We start from the raw sequence: 14,682 nt of genomic DNA, 5'->3' as shown, positions 1-14,682 counted from the left end.
CAACATGAGCGCAGCCATCTAGCAGCATCTCATTGTTGCGAGTTTTGCTCTAAGGCATACAAACGAAAAGAAGACCTACTTAAACATTATGAAACCCATTGAAGAGAGCTTGTAAATTGGATAGGAAATACATAAAGACTTACAAGTAAAGCAATCCACCTTAATCATTTTGAAGGATTTAGTTGTATTTCATTCCACAGTTTAAAGAGAACATCCATCTCTGATAACTCTGCAGCAAAGCTGGATTCTAATTTTGCTCGATTGGTAGACTTTTTTTTGTCTTCACTATCTGCACACTCTTTGCGTATTTTTATATTAAGGCCTTTGCTTCATTCATATATCATCATCTATAGCAGCGATTCTCAACCTTTCTCCTACCACGGACCCCTTAGAAATCACTCTGGGTTGCTACGGACCCCCATGGATAAACATAGATTTTGTATGCTTTCAATATGTTATTTTTAGTTTGTTAGGAAACAAGACTTGAAATTTCAATCTGCGCTCGGAAAATATATTTTTCTTCGTGGATCCCCAGAAACGTCTTCACGGCTTCCCTGGGGGTCCCGGACCCAGGTTGAGAATCACTAATCTATAGGTTTGTTCCAGTACACGCTTCTTGCTCCGGAACAAACAAGAGCAAAAAACTTACTCCGTTTTGCTACCAGAAGAAGACAAAAGAGAAATGAATACGGGAACGGTTTTCTCCCTGTTTGCTTCGAAGTACTTCCAGTTTCATCAGGTATTGGAACTAGAAAAACTCTAGTAAGAGAACTGCGGAGAGAAAAACAGCATTTTTGGCAACGTATGCCCCGGCATTGTATGGCAACACGGCCAAGGATAGGCAATGTTCGATTGGATTCGTTTTTTGACAGCTAAACGCGAATCCAAAATGGAGTCTCCGCAGTTCTCGTTCTAGAGTTTCGGGGGCAACTGTGGCAGGGCCCGTATCCTGATTAGAGATTTTGCATTTTTACCTAAAACAAAAGTGGTTGGATGGAGGTAGGAAGAAAAAGTTATGTAATTATACAAGAAAAAAAAAACAATATACAAAATTTGTGATCAAACTCCCAACATCATGAATAATTTATTGCTGTCATAGGGGCTACTTTACGCCAAAATAGATTTTTTTACATTAATACACTAATACACTAAATAACGACCAGGCAAATTGAAATTCGAAACTGTTTGATGTTTTACGTATGGTAGAAGTACATTCAAATATAGTGGAAAAAACCTGTTTTAATCCATTTAGTGGTGCAATTGTACCTTTCTCGTTTGCTCAAAGTACGATTCCATGGCTAGTTATGCTCAATATGATGACCGAAATGTCTATTACATATTCAGTACAATTTCCACATACATACAATGGATTGACAGCCATGAACTTAAGGGGCTACATCCCTTTTTATGCGAAAAATGTCAAGAAAGTTTGAATTTACGTAAAGACATAAAGTAATGATTTCATTACATTACTAATAGTATTTTGGTAGCGCATTTTTCAGTGAAATAAACAAGCATAAGTTTATAAAAATATATTGGTAATTGGCGGAGCTTTGGCTTTTTCCTTGAAACCCTTTTCTATTTAAGAGGTGATCACGATTGAAGACCAATACATCAACTAGAATCCCAAAACTCAAAAAAATCCATTTGTATATGGGTATTCCTCATACTTGAATGATTAGTTGGATAAATAATAATTTTTCCCCATTCGGGCACGTTTTGCCTTTCTCATATAAAGAAAGGCTATGCAATCACTGTAAAAATCGACTTTTTAACCGAGGCCCGGAGGGCCGCGTGTCATACACCATTCGATTCAGTTCGTCGAAATCGGCAAGATGGCTGAACCGATTTTCGCAAACTTAGTTTCATCTGAAAGGTATAACGCTCCCATAAGCTGCAATTGAATTTTTAGTTGATCCGACTTCCGGTTCCGGAGTTACGGGTTGAAGAGTGCGGTCGCACAGCAAATTCCCATATAAACTGGTACCACCATGATGTTCAAATGATGTAAAACATATTAAAATTGATGTAACATTACTCTAGTTTGCGGGTCTGGATCACTAATGATCAATTAAAGCAGCTTTGACCACATTGGCCACCTATGACGGTTCATGACGCCCCCGGGGAGCCCGCCAAGTTCCTAAGCTAATATCACACCCATTCCCCAACGAATTCTCTACCGATTTTTACAAACTTGATTTCAAATGAAAGATACAGTAATACCATTGACTGCTGCTGAATTTCATTCGGTTCTGACTCTTGCTTCCGGAGTTACAGGGGTATTAGTAAGGATACACTGGAATTTCCCATAGAAATCGGTACAATCGTAATACCTCAGAGGCTAAAAACTATTGAAATGGTCACCAAATTACTTCTAATCGCAGATCTAGATCACTGATTGCCAATCAAATATTCTTTGAATATATTGTCCACTATCAACGATTCCGGAAGTCCGGAATTCCGGGCATATTCCACAATTAAAGTCACATCGGTTCTTCGGTGATGACTGAACCGATTTTCTCAAACCAAGTCTCAAATGGAAGGCAAAATATGCAGTTGAGTATTGCGTCAAGTAGATTTAGGTCACCAACAGTCATTCAAAGTCTCTTTGGCCACACTGGCCACCATCGACGGATCCGGAAGCATCCAAATTCAGAATAACGGTTATATTGGTTTCTCGAAAATGGCTAGACCGATTTGATCAACTTAGTCTCAAATGAAAAGTGTTGCGTGCCCGGAAACTGATATTAAATTCCATCTCCATCCGACTGCCGGCTCCGGAGTTACGGGTTGTGGAGTGCGATCACATAGAAAACTCCGATTCAAACCGATACCGCGATGAATGCAAAAAGGTGCTCTTATATATATATATATATATATATATATATATATATATATATATACTTACCAAGTGTAATAAGAATGAAAGACATTTCCATAATGTTATATTGTACGAACCAGCTATTAAATCATAGTTTGGAGAAATGAGAAAGGCACAATTCCACCTCTAGGTGGATTAAAACAGGTTTTTTTTTTCTAAAAAGTCTCTATTTTCAGCTGTAAAAATTGCATTAAAAAATTCTTATCCACAAAACAAAAATTTATTCATAAAGAAGAAATCGGCAAATTTCGGCAATCGTGATCACGGAAAAACAATCTTTGGAAAAACAACATTTCGAGATAATCGAGCTTAAAATTTCAAGTTACCACTGCTCCTGATAGACGAAGCACGCTTGGAAGCGCTGTAACTTTCGATCTATTTCTCGGATCTCTACAACAATTTGACAAAAAATTCGATCCTTTGAAAAATAAAAAAAGTATGTAACCCCTTAAATGCGGATATTGCGTATTACGTAATGTGTTCATTTCAAAATCGCAATTTCAGACCCACTAGGAAATTGTATTACTGATCCGCCCCTACTTGAAACAAAAATGGATAATATTTAATTAGTTTAATCAGCATTAGTTCAAAGTGGTCTTTCGGCTAACTTATTTTATCATGCGTGGGTGTGTGTGAAGGGGATAAATTACCCACAACTGATTTACCCCCTACCAATCTTGGTATGCCTACTGGGTGGAGGTGATTGTGATGAGAGAGGGTGGGTCTGAAGAGGGTGAATGAGGTGGTCATTTGACGGGGATCTGTTGGGTGGCTTGATGGGGGAGGTGGGGGTATGAAAGGGTGGCATGTAATATGAGGGGGTCTACTCCGCACCGCATACCCCTTGCTACGCTCCTGTCAAAGTACAGAAAATGTATCTTAGTAAAAAAAAATTGACCGGGATTGGGTTGTCGATGTTTAGAGTGATTGCATAATCTTTTTATATGAGAAAGTCAAAAATGTCCCAAAAAGTCAATTTTCGTCCTAAATTTTTTTTCGAGATTATATCAAATTTCGACGTTTCTTGCATTTTAAAAATATTTGGCATCAACAATACAAATTCGATTTTTAAATTTTCCTTTACCCCCACTACTTTTCAGATTTTGCTTCTACGGAATGAGGAACCGTCGTAGGTGGCCGATGTGACTTTAGTTACACTAGTTTACAGCATTTCTGAACCAAATAAGCTAGTGGTCATTTTCAATGTAAAATCGTGAGCAGAATCCTAAAATTAGGCCCAAAAAATTTACAGTAGAACAGTTTTCGAGTTACAGTGAAAAAATGAAATTTACCTTTACAATTAACAGTACGTTCAGTAAAATCCAAATATCTTCGGTTGTAGTGCATCGATATAAAGTATTATCACAGACTAACAGACATAACACTATGAAGGAATTCCCTCAAAAAACATCGATCCGACAATTTTCCCAGAACACTAGCTCCACCTTTTATTCACAGTCCCAATCACTCATTTACTGGTGGGTTACCCCTCAGGTTTGGGAACAATTTTTCACTAGTGGTCTATCCCCCATATGCTTGTTCATATGTTAGTGGCGCCATAATTTCAAATGTGGCCACAGTCCCAACTACAAATATATTTAAAATGACCGTTAAAGCGGACGAAGCTTTGTTTTTGAGTGTTATGTCTGTTAGTCTGTGGTATTATTACGTTGAATTAAAAGTAATTGAATGCACTTTCGATTGTTAGAACATTTTGTTTTAGTGTAACTACTGGTTCTGACGTCATTTACGAATCTATTGAACTTTTTCTTAATTTTTCGTCGTTTTTTGAACAAAAATGAGCGTCAATATTTTCGGCAAGATAAAGCAATCCCAAAAATTATATTTTTATGGGAAATTAAAGCCTGCTAATAATCAATGAAAATAAGCTCTTGTTAGTTTGAGTCCGATGAAAATTGCGAAAGTCATTAATTTTTTTGTAAAATGGCAATTTTTATGTTTCTCTGGGTCAACTTATTGAACCGTCTCGATTCCAATTTTTTCTAGTGCTTGTTTAATAATATGTGAGGGACTCTCTGTCAGAATTCTGTTAAACAAGTAAATGGAAGAATTTTGAAAGAATTTAATGTGGGTTAATATTCGAACTCGTTTAACTTTCGGATTCAGCACGCAATTTTACATTAGAAATGGTGTTCGAATATTGAAGTTCAGATTTTTATTTTTATTTGGTAAACTAGTGTTATTGATCTAGACTGGCAAATCCAAGTGATTGAGCACCCATTTCAATAAGTTTTGTATCATTTTGTATTTGTCATATATACACCAACAGGCAATTCAGGTATTGCTAACATTCAAATCGTTACAAACTTTGATAAAAATAATAACAATACAGTGAAAAAAACAACAATGAAGGAATCAGCCAAAATTAACGGGTCCGTTGAAGGTTCTGTAAAATCGTAGACGTAGAGTTGGGCGAGAAAAATTAGCTGATGCGACTCGGTTGAAGATCCTTTGTAGGCCAGTAGGCCCCGTGCATGCTATAATTAGTGCATCGAAATGGCAACCCTAGCATGAGGTTGTTAATGGCTGGGAATCCAGATGACCTCGCAAAGCATCAGCAACGAACAAAGCCCTTGTTATATTCCTTCGAACAAGCGGGGGATCCAAACTAATCAGCTGGTACTGGCTTTCGTAACATGGCAGAAGGACGGGATCTCTCCACGGCAAACTACGAAGCGCTTTGAGACAATAAATGTCTGTAAAATTTTTCACTATCCTGAAGATGCAGCATTCGAGATGTTTTGATAACTGTAAAGGAGACGTGTTGCGAGTCTAGTATCACTCCTAGATCCTTCACCTGACTAACGTGTTCAATTTCAGTATCCAGTAGACGGTAGTTAAAACAAACCGGGTCTTTTTTCGTGTGAACGATATCACCGAGCACTTCTTTGGATTTACATACATACGGTTTGTGTTACACCAGTCAGCGAAGGTTTCAAAGTGTTTTTGTAGTAATCTAGAATCTTCAGTAGAGCGGATGAGAAGAAACATCTTGAGATCGTTTTCGACAGGCGTGGAATCTTCAGAACTAGACGAACGTCGTTGAAGTAAGAAACATCAGCGGTCCCAAGTGACTTCCCTGGGGTACTCCTGACGTAGAAGCAAATGTGGGTGCCTGACAATCTCCAATGACAATTCGACCTGAAAGGTAGGATCGAAACAACTGCAACAGACTGTCGTTAATTTCGTTCTCTCCATTTTAGCGATTGTTATGTCATAGTTCACTTTGTCAAAATCGGCAGATGGGTCTGTGTAGATAACATCGGTTTGAGCGCGACGTTCCATACTCTCTGTTATGTAGGGTGTTAGGCAAAGCAGGTTAGTCCTTGTCGAACGCCCAAACGAGAAGCCATGTTGATCGTCACTTAGGTACTGCTTGCAGTGAGTCCATAATCACCACCACGAACAACTTCGAGCACTCAATGAAATAATTCCCCGTTAATTATTGACGTCTCTTTTTTACCCTTTTTATGGCCTGGGAACATGTTTGCGGACTTCCAGCAGAATGGAAAGATGTCACTGGCAATAGATGCTCTAAAGATGCGAAGAAGTGTAGTCGCTAAAACGTCGATGTTCCTTTTCAAAAGTACTGAAGGGAAGTCATCGGGTTCCGGATTGAAAGACGATTTTAACCGAGAACAAACTCTGCTAATCATCGTGTCATTGACATCGATAGCGCTTAGAGTTTGGCTCACAACCAGAACTTGACTAACAGCGGCTTCAATGTGATCAACTGTTAAGGCCTCATCTGTGAACAAATTCGCGAATTTGTCCATTTCAGCCGCCAGAAAATTTGTCTAAGTATTGAAATTGCCTTTAAATCGCATTCGCAAATTGCATTTGTTCCTAGGGGCAATTAGCACAGGCGAGTTGAGTCAAACGTCAAACTTTTTAAATCGCCTGACCATGTTCGTCCGCATTTTTTTTGACAGGGTTAATGGACTTCAGTCGTCGCATCGTGCTCGTTTGCCAAGAAGGGCCGATTTGTTGATGATGAACTTTCTTCGGGACGTACCTGTCAATAACATAGCCCAAAACGTTGGAAAATGTTTGAACTGCCGTATCAACATCTTCGGGGTCCTGAATATTTAGCCAATCGAGAGTGCCGAAGAGGTCTGCGATACTGCGTTGATTAGCTTTGTGGAAGTCGTATGAGACGATCAATGGTGGGTGATGTGCTACTGGTTCACTAGAAGAGAGGGAGCCATCAGTACTGATGTAGCAAAAACCTGATCGCTGACAAATCAAAGATTAAGGTGCCAGTTATTCTCGTTGGCAACAGGATTAATTTGTAGTAACGTGGCTGAGCTGTAGCTGTCAAGAAGCCTTACCGTCCCTGAGTGAAGAACGGAGTGATCGGAATCCGGGTGAAGAAATCCATTGCGGGAAGATCTCCATGAAATGCTGGGGAGATTGAAATTTCCTAGTACGATAATCTCATCAATCGATTTAGCGTCTTCGAGGATGGTAAAAACAGAGCTGCAGTGTCACAGTGATATTCCAGAAACCGTTATACTACATCGCGAAAAGTACTACCTTTTTTGATACATTTCGACAATCGTACGAATTTCAAAGGTGTAAGGAACAAAATCATCGGTTTCTATAAAAAAATCACTTTTCCCGATGAGAAATTTTCGCTTCCGAACTTTTACGAATTACATGTTGTGATTTTTATTGGTTGCTATCGCTAAGCAAGCGTATCGATAGTGACCGAAGAAAATATCAAACAATGAGTTGGTTGATACTATATACTGGATGATTACTAGACCGAACGATTTTTTTCATCCTTGCTTAGGACTGGTGGCAAGTGTGCGTCCCGTTACTTTCCAACCCGTAACTCCGGAACCGGAAGTCCAATCAATAAAAAAAATTAAATAGCAGCCAACCTTTGATTTGAGACTAAGTTTCTGATTTGCACAAACTTGAGTGCAGTGCATCTCTGAGAAACAGAGATGACATTTTTGTCCACATACACACAGACAACCCCTGTGGCAATGCTTACCGTGTCGTTTTCGCCAGGATCAACGGTCCAGGAATCAGAATATATTGGCTCAAATGGCACGTTCCCCGTACATAGTCGGGGATTTGTGCTTTGCCGTGTGTTTTCATCATTTCCTGAGCGGAAGGAAAGGACAAGGAGGTGTGGGGAAGCAGAATTGGAAGGGTGGGAAAAATAACAGCACAAAACAAAAATAAACAACAGGTAAGTTAAACTCACAAGTAGTTCAACTTGCCTGCGAATGAGCCTTAATATCTGTACCACATTGATAAGAAACTTTAGTATGTCTCTGAGTTTCAGTCGTCCAAACATGGTTTCATCTGAATATGGACGGCTGAAGACTCGAAATCGCAATTGCGCTACCGCTGGACAGTAGGGTGGGGCAAAATGATCGTTTTTTCAGCACAGCACTTTTTTGGATCCTTTTGGGGTCCCAAACAACTGTGCAAAATTTGGGGTCGATTGGTGTTGACCCGGCGTAGCGCATTGCGTTTGAAATTTGTATGGAGATTAGTATGGGAAAACCTACATTTTTGCATTTTTAATTCTACAGACAACAATTCTTCCTGTAGTATGCCGACAGATATATAGAAGTGTAGTCCAGGATATGCTGAACAACTTTGCCGAAGGATATATGGTGTTAGAATGTCTCTAAGCCGAGTTATAGCTGTTCAAAGTTCAATACATCCAATTAAACGCCAAAAATCATTTTTATTGCCAACACTGCGGGTGTACCAATGGAATTTCATATAGAATTCTAAAATAACATTATTTATTTTAGATTTACCACATTGGTATGTTTGGATGAATTATTCAAAAGCCTGAGCTCAATTTCATGAGATAGTTGAGCAATGGGGCGTAGTGAGGGGTGATGGGGGGGGGGGACTTTAATATGTAGAAATTCGAACTGGAATGTTGTCAAGTTGGAATGTTTAGATGAATTATTTCAAAACATTTACACATTGTCCTACGCATAATAGTAACGATGAAATAAAACATACTGTATCCATATGCCTTGACTTTTATCAATAGAAGTTATGTTACAGACTGAATCAAATGATGTCGAGTTGATATGTCAGAAGATTATATTTCGGTATAATACGCATGATTTGATAGAATGCTCATTTCTATGCTGTTCGATCACGAGGCGTGAAGCTAATTTCTGGATTTCAACATGAAATCCACCAGATCCCTACATCAATTTTTGCTTCAAGTGATCGAACAGTATCGAAATGAGCATCCCATCAAATCATAGTGCGTATTAAACTGAAATATAATCAATGCAATCATCTGACATATCAACTCGACATCAGTTGATTCAGTCTGTAACGTAACTTCTATTGATAAAAGTCAAGGCAAAGGGATACAGTATGTTTTATTTCATCGTTACTATTATGCGTAGGACATTGTGTAATTGTTTTGAAATAATTCATCTGAACATTCCAACTCGACAACATTTCAGTTCGAATTTCTACATATTAAAGTCCTCCCCCCCCCCTCACTACGCCCCATTGCTCAACTACATACGCTCGTGAAATTGAGCTAAGGCTTTTGAATAATTCATCCAAACATATCAATGTGGTAAAACTAAAATATAGGGTGATGAGCCTAATTGCACCATGTTTCTATTATCACCCTACCCATTTGAAGCCGTTGGTTAGAGCAGTGTCTGCCATCTTTGTTCAACGCATTGAGTCAAATGGTAGCGCAACAATAGGGGCACTCGATTCGAGTTTTCATTGTGCTCAAACACGAGAATTTTACTGTTTTCAACGCATTTGTGTTATTATATTGGTTCTTAACAACGAAGCAAAGCGGTTCATGTCAATTTTTACGCATTCCATTGATTGTAAGGCAAGATATTACCGAATTAGTGAGGCACCTTGCTTAGTATGGTGAAAATAGGCTCATCACCCTATAATGTTATTTCGGAATGCTATATGAAATACCATTGGTACACCGGCAGTGTTGGCAATAAAAATGATTTTTGGCATTTAATTGGATGTATCGAATTTTGAACAGCTATAACTTGGCTTAGAGACATTCTAACACCATACATCCTTCGGCAAAGTTGTTCAGCATATCCTGGACTATAGTTCTATTTATTTGTTGACATACTACAAGAAGAATTGTAGTCTGTAGAATTAAAAATGCAAAAGTGTAGGTTTTCCCATACTAATCTCCATACAAATTTCAAACGCAATGCGCCACGCCGAGTCAACACCAATCGACCCCAAATTTTGCACAGTTGTTTGGGACCCCAAAAGGTACCAAAAAAGTGCTGTGCTCGGTTGATGTGGCTATGATTACGTTTTTCCATATAACAATGCCCCACCCTACTGGACAGTTGCATATCAGATGATATGAGGTTCCGTAGTCGGATTCACAAAGATCACATGAAAAAGTTGCCATGTGATAATTGAGTTTGCAGTGGCCGGTTAAAGCCCTGGTCAGCATGCCGCAGTGGAGCTTCGAAAAATGTAAGAGATTTTTCGAAACCACTGGGCATGGTTGTTCTAGAAACGCCTTTGTTTGCGACACGTTTGTAGATTTCTCCAATAATTGCGGTGCTCGGACGAAGCCCAGGACCGTAGTTTTTTCCCTTATCCAACTTGTCGAAGTTGGCAACACGGGCTCAGGACCAACGAAGTCAATCGCTGAACCTGCCGTGGCCAATTCGTCAGCCCATTCATTTCCAATAATACCGCAATGTCCGGGCACCCAAACAAGGTAGATAGTGTTGACAATGCTTAGTTCTTCGATTTGGGTTCGGCACGCGATCACTAGCTTGGACCGGGATTTGTTTGAGCTAAGGGCCTTGATTGCAGCCTGACTATCGGAGCAGAAGTTTATAACTCTGCCGGACAAACTCAGTTGAAGGGCCGATTGCACCCCGCACATAATCGCAAAGATTTCTGCTTGGAATATAGTACAGTATCTACCTAGTGAGTGAGATTGTTCCAATCTCATTTCACGACAGTAGACACCAGCACGTCTCTCCATCAGAGAACCGTCAGTGTAACAGACCACTTGCGTTTGTTGTTGTCTTTCCATAAAGTCAGACAACCACTCCTCTCGAGAGGGAATCTTCACATGGAATGTCCTGTAAGGAAAACTACAAGTGAGTGTAATATCGCTGGGAGTAAGAATATCTTCACCCCATGTAACCATTTATGACCACAATCGTGTATGATTGGTAGCAAGATCAACATGATTACTGTTCCAAAGCCCAGTAACCTGCAGTCTGTATGCACATGATAGTGTTTCTTGTTTGAGGTGTATGTGTAATGGTTTGATATTTAGAAGTGCCTCAAGAGCAGCAGTCGGAGTCGTGGTGAAAGCACCAGTCAACGCCATAAGCGCCATTCTTTGCACGTGGTTTAGGTTTGACTGGATTGTCTCCCCTCTGCCACCACACAAGGCACCCGTATGACAGTATTGGACGTACAATTGTCGTGTAAATCCAATAGATGTATTTAGGTTTGAGACCCCAGGTCTTTCCAAAAGTTCGTCTGCACTTCCCGAATGCCATGCACGCTTTCTTGACTCTGAACTCAATGTGAGCAGACCAATTCAGTTTGGAATCCAATATGACTCCAACGTATTTGACTTGATCTGCACACAGTAGCTCAGAATCAAAGAACTGCAAGGGACGAACTCCGGTTGTTATTCGCTTCCTCGTGAAAAGAACCATTGAAGTTTTGCTTGGGTTAACTGATAGTTTAACTTTAAGTCAAAGATTGTTCCGATGCAAAATCCAGTAATTAGTATTTGGTAATCGTCAGCAAACCCGTAGGTTGGAAATCCAAGCTCATTGAGTTTCTTCAACAAGCCGTCAGCTACTAAGATCCATAACAAAGGTGACAGAACGCCGCCCTGAGGACAACCGCAAATACTCAACTTCCGTATCTCAGCCAGTCGCAGTGACGAGCAAAGTATGCGGTTACTAAGCATTGCGTTTATCCAACCCGAGATACATGCAGGTATCCCATGACCGCGCGTCGCTTCCAGAATAGACTGGAAGGACACATTGTCAAAAGCAATATCTAGGAATACACCCAAGCTAGATTGCTTGAGCGAGAAGGCTTTCTCAATGTTGTAAACAACATCATGAAGCAGAGTTATCGTGGATTTCCCACACTGATATGCATGTTACATTTTGTGCAGTGGATATTCAAATAAACTAACGTTCCTGATGTGATGATCGATTATCCGTTCCAAAGCTTTCAGAAGAAAAGAACTTAAGCTGATAGGCCTAAAATACTTGGCTTCTTCATAGCTTGAGCGACCCCCTTTGGGAATAAATCTAACAGTTATTTCTCGCCATGCTTTCGGGATATACCCGGTAGCAAGACTGGAAAGCAACATCTTTTCCAAGACATGTTTAAGAATATCAAATCCCTTTTGCAGTAGCACGGGAAGTATTCCATCTTTTCCGGGTGATTTGTATGGAGCAAAGCTGTCAACTGCCCACTTGACCGATTCAGTGGAAACCAATGTGCGTGCTAACGCTTACGAGTCCGAATCACCAGAATGAGATCTGTGAACATTGTTCAACTCCGGATCGATACAACCTGGAAAGTGTGTGTCGAAGAGACAATTAAGAACATCTTTTTCGTCCGTCACATAAACACCATCTCTGGTTTTTAAGGAGTTCATCTGAAAATCATTTGATTTGGAGAGAATTTTATTTAATCTGCTGGCCTCGTTCAGACTAGAGACATTAGTGCATAGGCTTTGCCAGCCAGCCCGTTCTGCAGATCTAAGACATTTCTTATATGCACTACGAGCTGACCTGAAAGCCCTGAAGTCATCACGCTGACGCCGGTTCCAAGCTCTTCTCATAACTTTCTTCATTTTTTCAAGCTCAGCCCTCCACCAAGGGGTTCCCCTAGTCAATTTAACAGTACGAAGTGGACAAGCTTCTTCGTAGGATGCTAATATGAATGAGTTTGTCGTATCCACGACGTCATCTAAGTCGTCTAGTTGACTAATTGTTGAAAAATATCCATGAAATTTAGTCGCCAAGTTTTCCAAAAAGAGGTCCCAGTTTGTAGATTTAGGATTACGATATGTCACCACATTAAAGGTGACATCAAAATGGTCGAAAAATATATATTTATGATCGGATAGAGACGGTTCAGTTTCATTTGGAACCTGCCAATTTCCCAGTTCATGCAAAATTCTATCAGAGCAAAGTGTTATGTCTAACACCTCCTCCCTCCCAGACCTCGCAAAAGTTGATCGGTTTCCCACATTCAGAATATGGAGATTTGTACTACTTATGTACTCCATCGGTTCAGAGCCTCTCAGATTGATGTCTGAGCTGCCCCAAATGATGTGATGAGCATTCGCATCACTGCCGATAATGAGCGGAAGCTCATTTCTGCTACAATATGATACAACGCTTTTGAAATCATCAGAAGGAGATTACTCGTTATGCGGTAGGTGTGCTGAACAATATATATATATATATATATATATATATATATATATATATATATATATATATATATATATATATATATATATATATATATATATATATATATATATATATATATATATATATATATATATATATATATATATATATATATATATATATATATATATATATATATATATATATATATATATATATATATATATATATATATATATGTATATATATATTGTCTACGTTTCCGACAGTCAGTGTAAAAAGTTGTGAGCTCCGATATGAGACACGCGTCAATAGCCTTATTTGCAAGAATGCAAGCACGAGGCATTTCACGTGGGTTAGTCATGCCTGTCTTGTTGTAAGCAATGAAGGCAGTGTTAAGTAACTTTCCAAAATAGAAGTTTCCTTTATGGAAATACGGTTCTTGAACCAATGCTATGGAAGCCTTACCTTCCTGCATGAGTCGAGATAAATTCATAGTTGCTGTACGTTTATGTTGGAGATTAATTTGTGCTATTCTAACCATTGTTGATTAGCGAACTGTACATTTCATCTCCAACATAAATTGCACAACAACTAGAGGACACCAAGCGAGTTGGGATGTTAACGCATATAGCGAGCCATATCAGGTTTAAATGGGACATGATCATTTGATTCCCACGATTTGCGAAGAAAATAATGGTCCACTGTGTCAGAGATTCGCATAACACAGTAAGGGCAAAACCCAAAATGCTCCGTGCGCGACTGGCATATTTTAGACCCTCCAGTCATTAAGTCCTCGGCACGGAACTACACCTTGACTTAGGGTCTCCTACTTTCAGTCGCCTCCTACGACATGGGAGCAGGACTCCAGTGGCTCAATTCTAGGCCGGATACCACACGGCCTTTGGGCAGGTTCATCTGTACACATCGAAATTGGATAATCGAAACTCAACAAAACTTCACCGAACTACCATCAGCCGAGTGCGGAATCGAATGGCGATACTTTCAAGTATCGATACTACGACTACGATTATATCGAAAGTATCAGTACTTGCATTCGATACCAGTATCGATTCTACACTGAAAAAAATCCAAACTTTAATTCTATTTGCTTCAAACCGCTTAAAATGCATATGAAGAAGAAATTTTATTGTTATCACGCGCACACATACATTCTATGTGTCAACTGTATAAACTATGTATGCACACACATAAGTTATATATGCATATTGTTATAGAATGGGGTTTTATGTGCCTAATAGTTATGAAATGTAAATGTAAGATTAATATTTCTTGTAAATACACACATTAAGTTTATGTTCCAGCAAATAGTGTCTATATCCCTCCGTTAATTGC

The sequence above is a fragment of the Topomyia yanbarensis genome, chromosome 3 (genome assembly GCF_030247195.1).
Source record: "Topomyia yanbarensis strain Yona2022 chromosome 3, ASM3024719v1, whole genome shotgun sequence".
In the NCBI taxonomy this organism is placed as follows: domain Eukaryota; kingdom Metazoa; phylum Arthropoda; class Insecta; order Diptera; family Culicidae; genus Topomyia; species Topomyia yanbarensis.
This window is presented reverse-complemented; position numbering follows the sequence as displayed.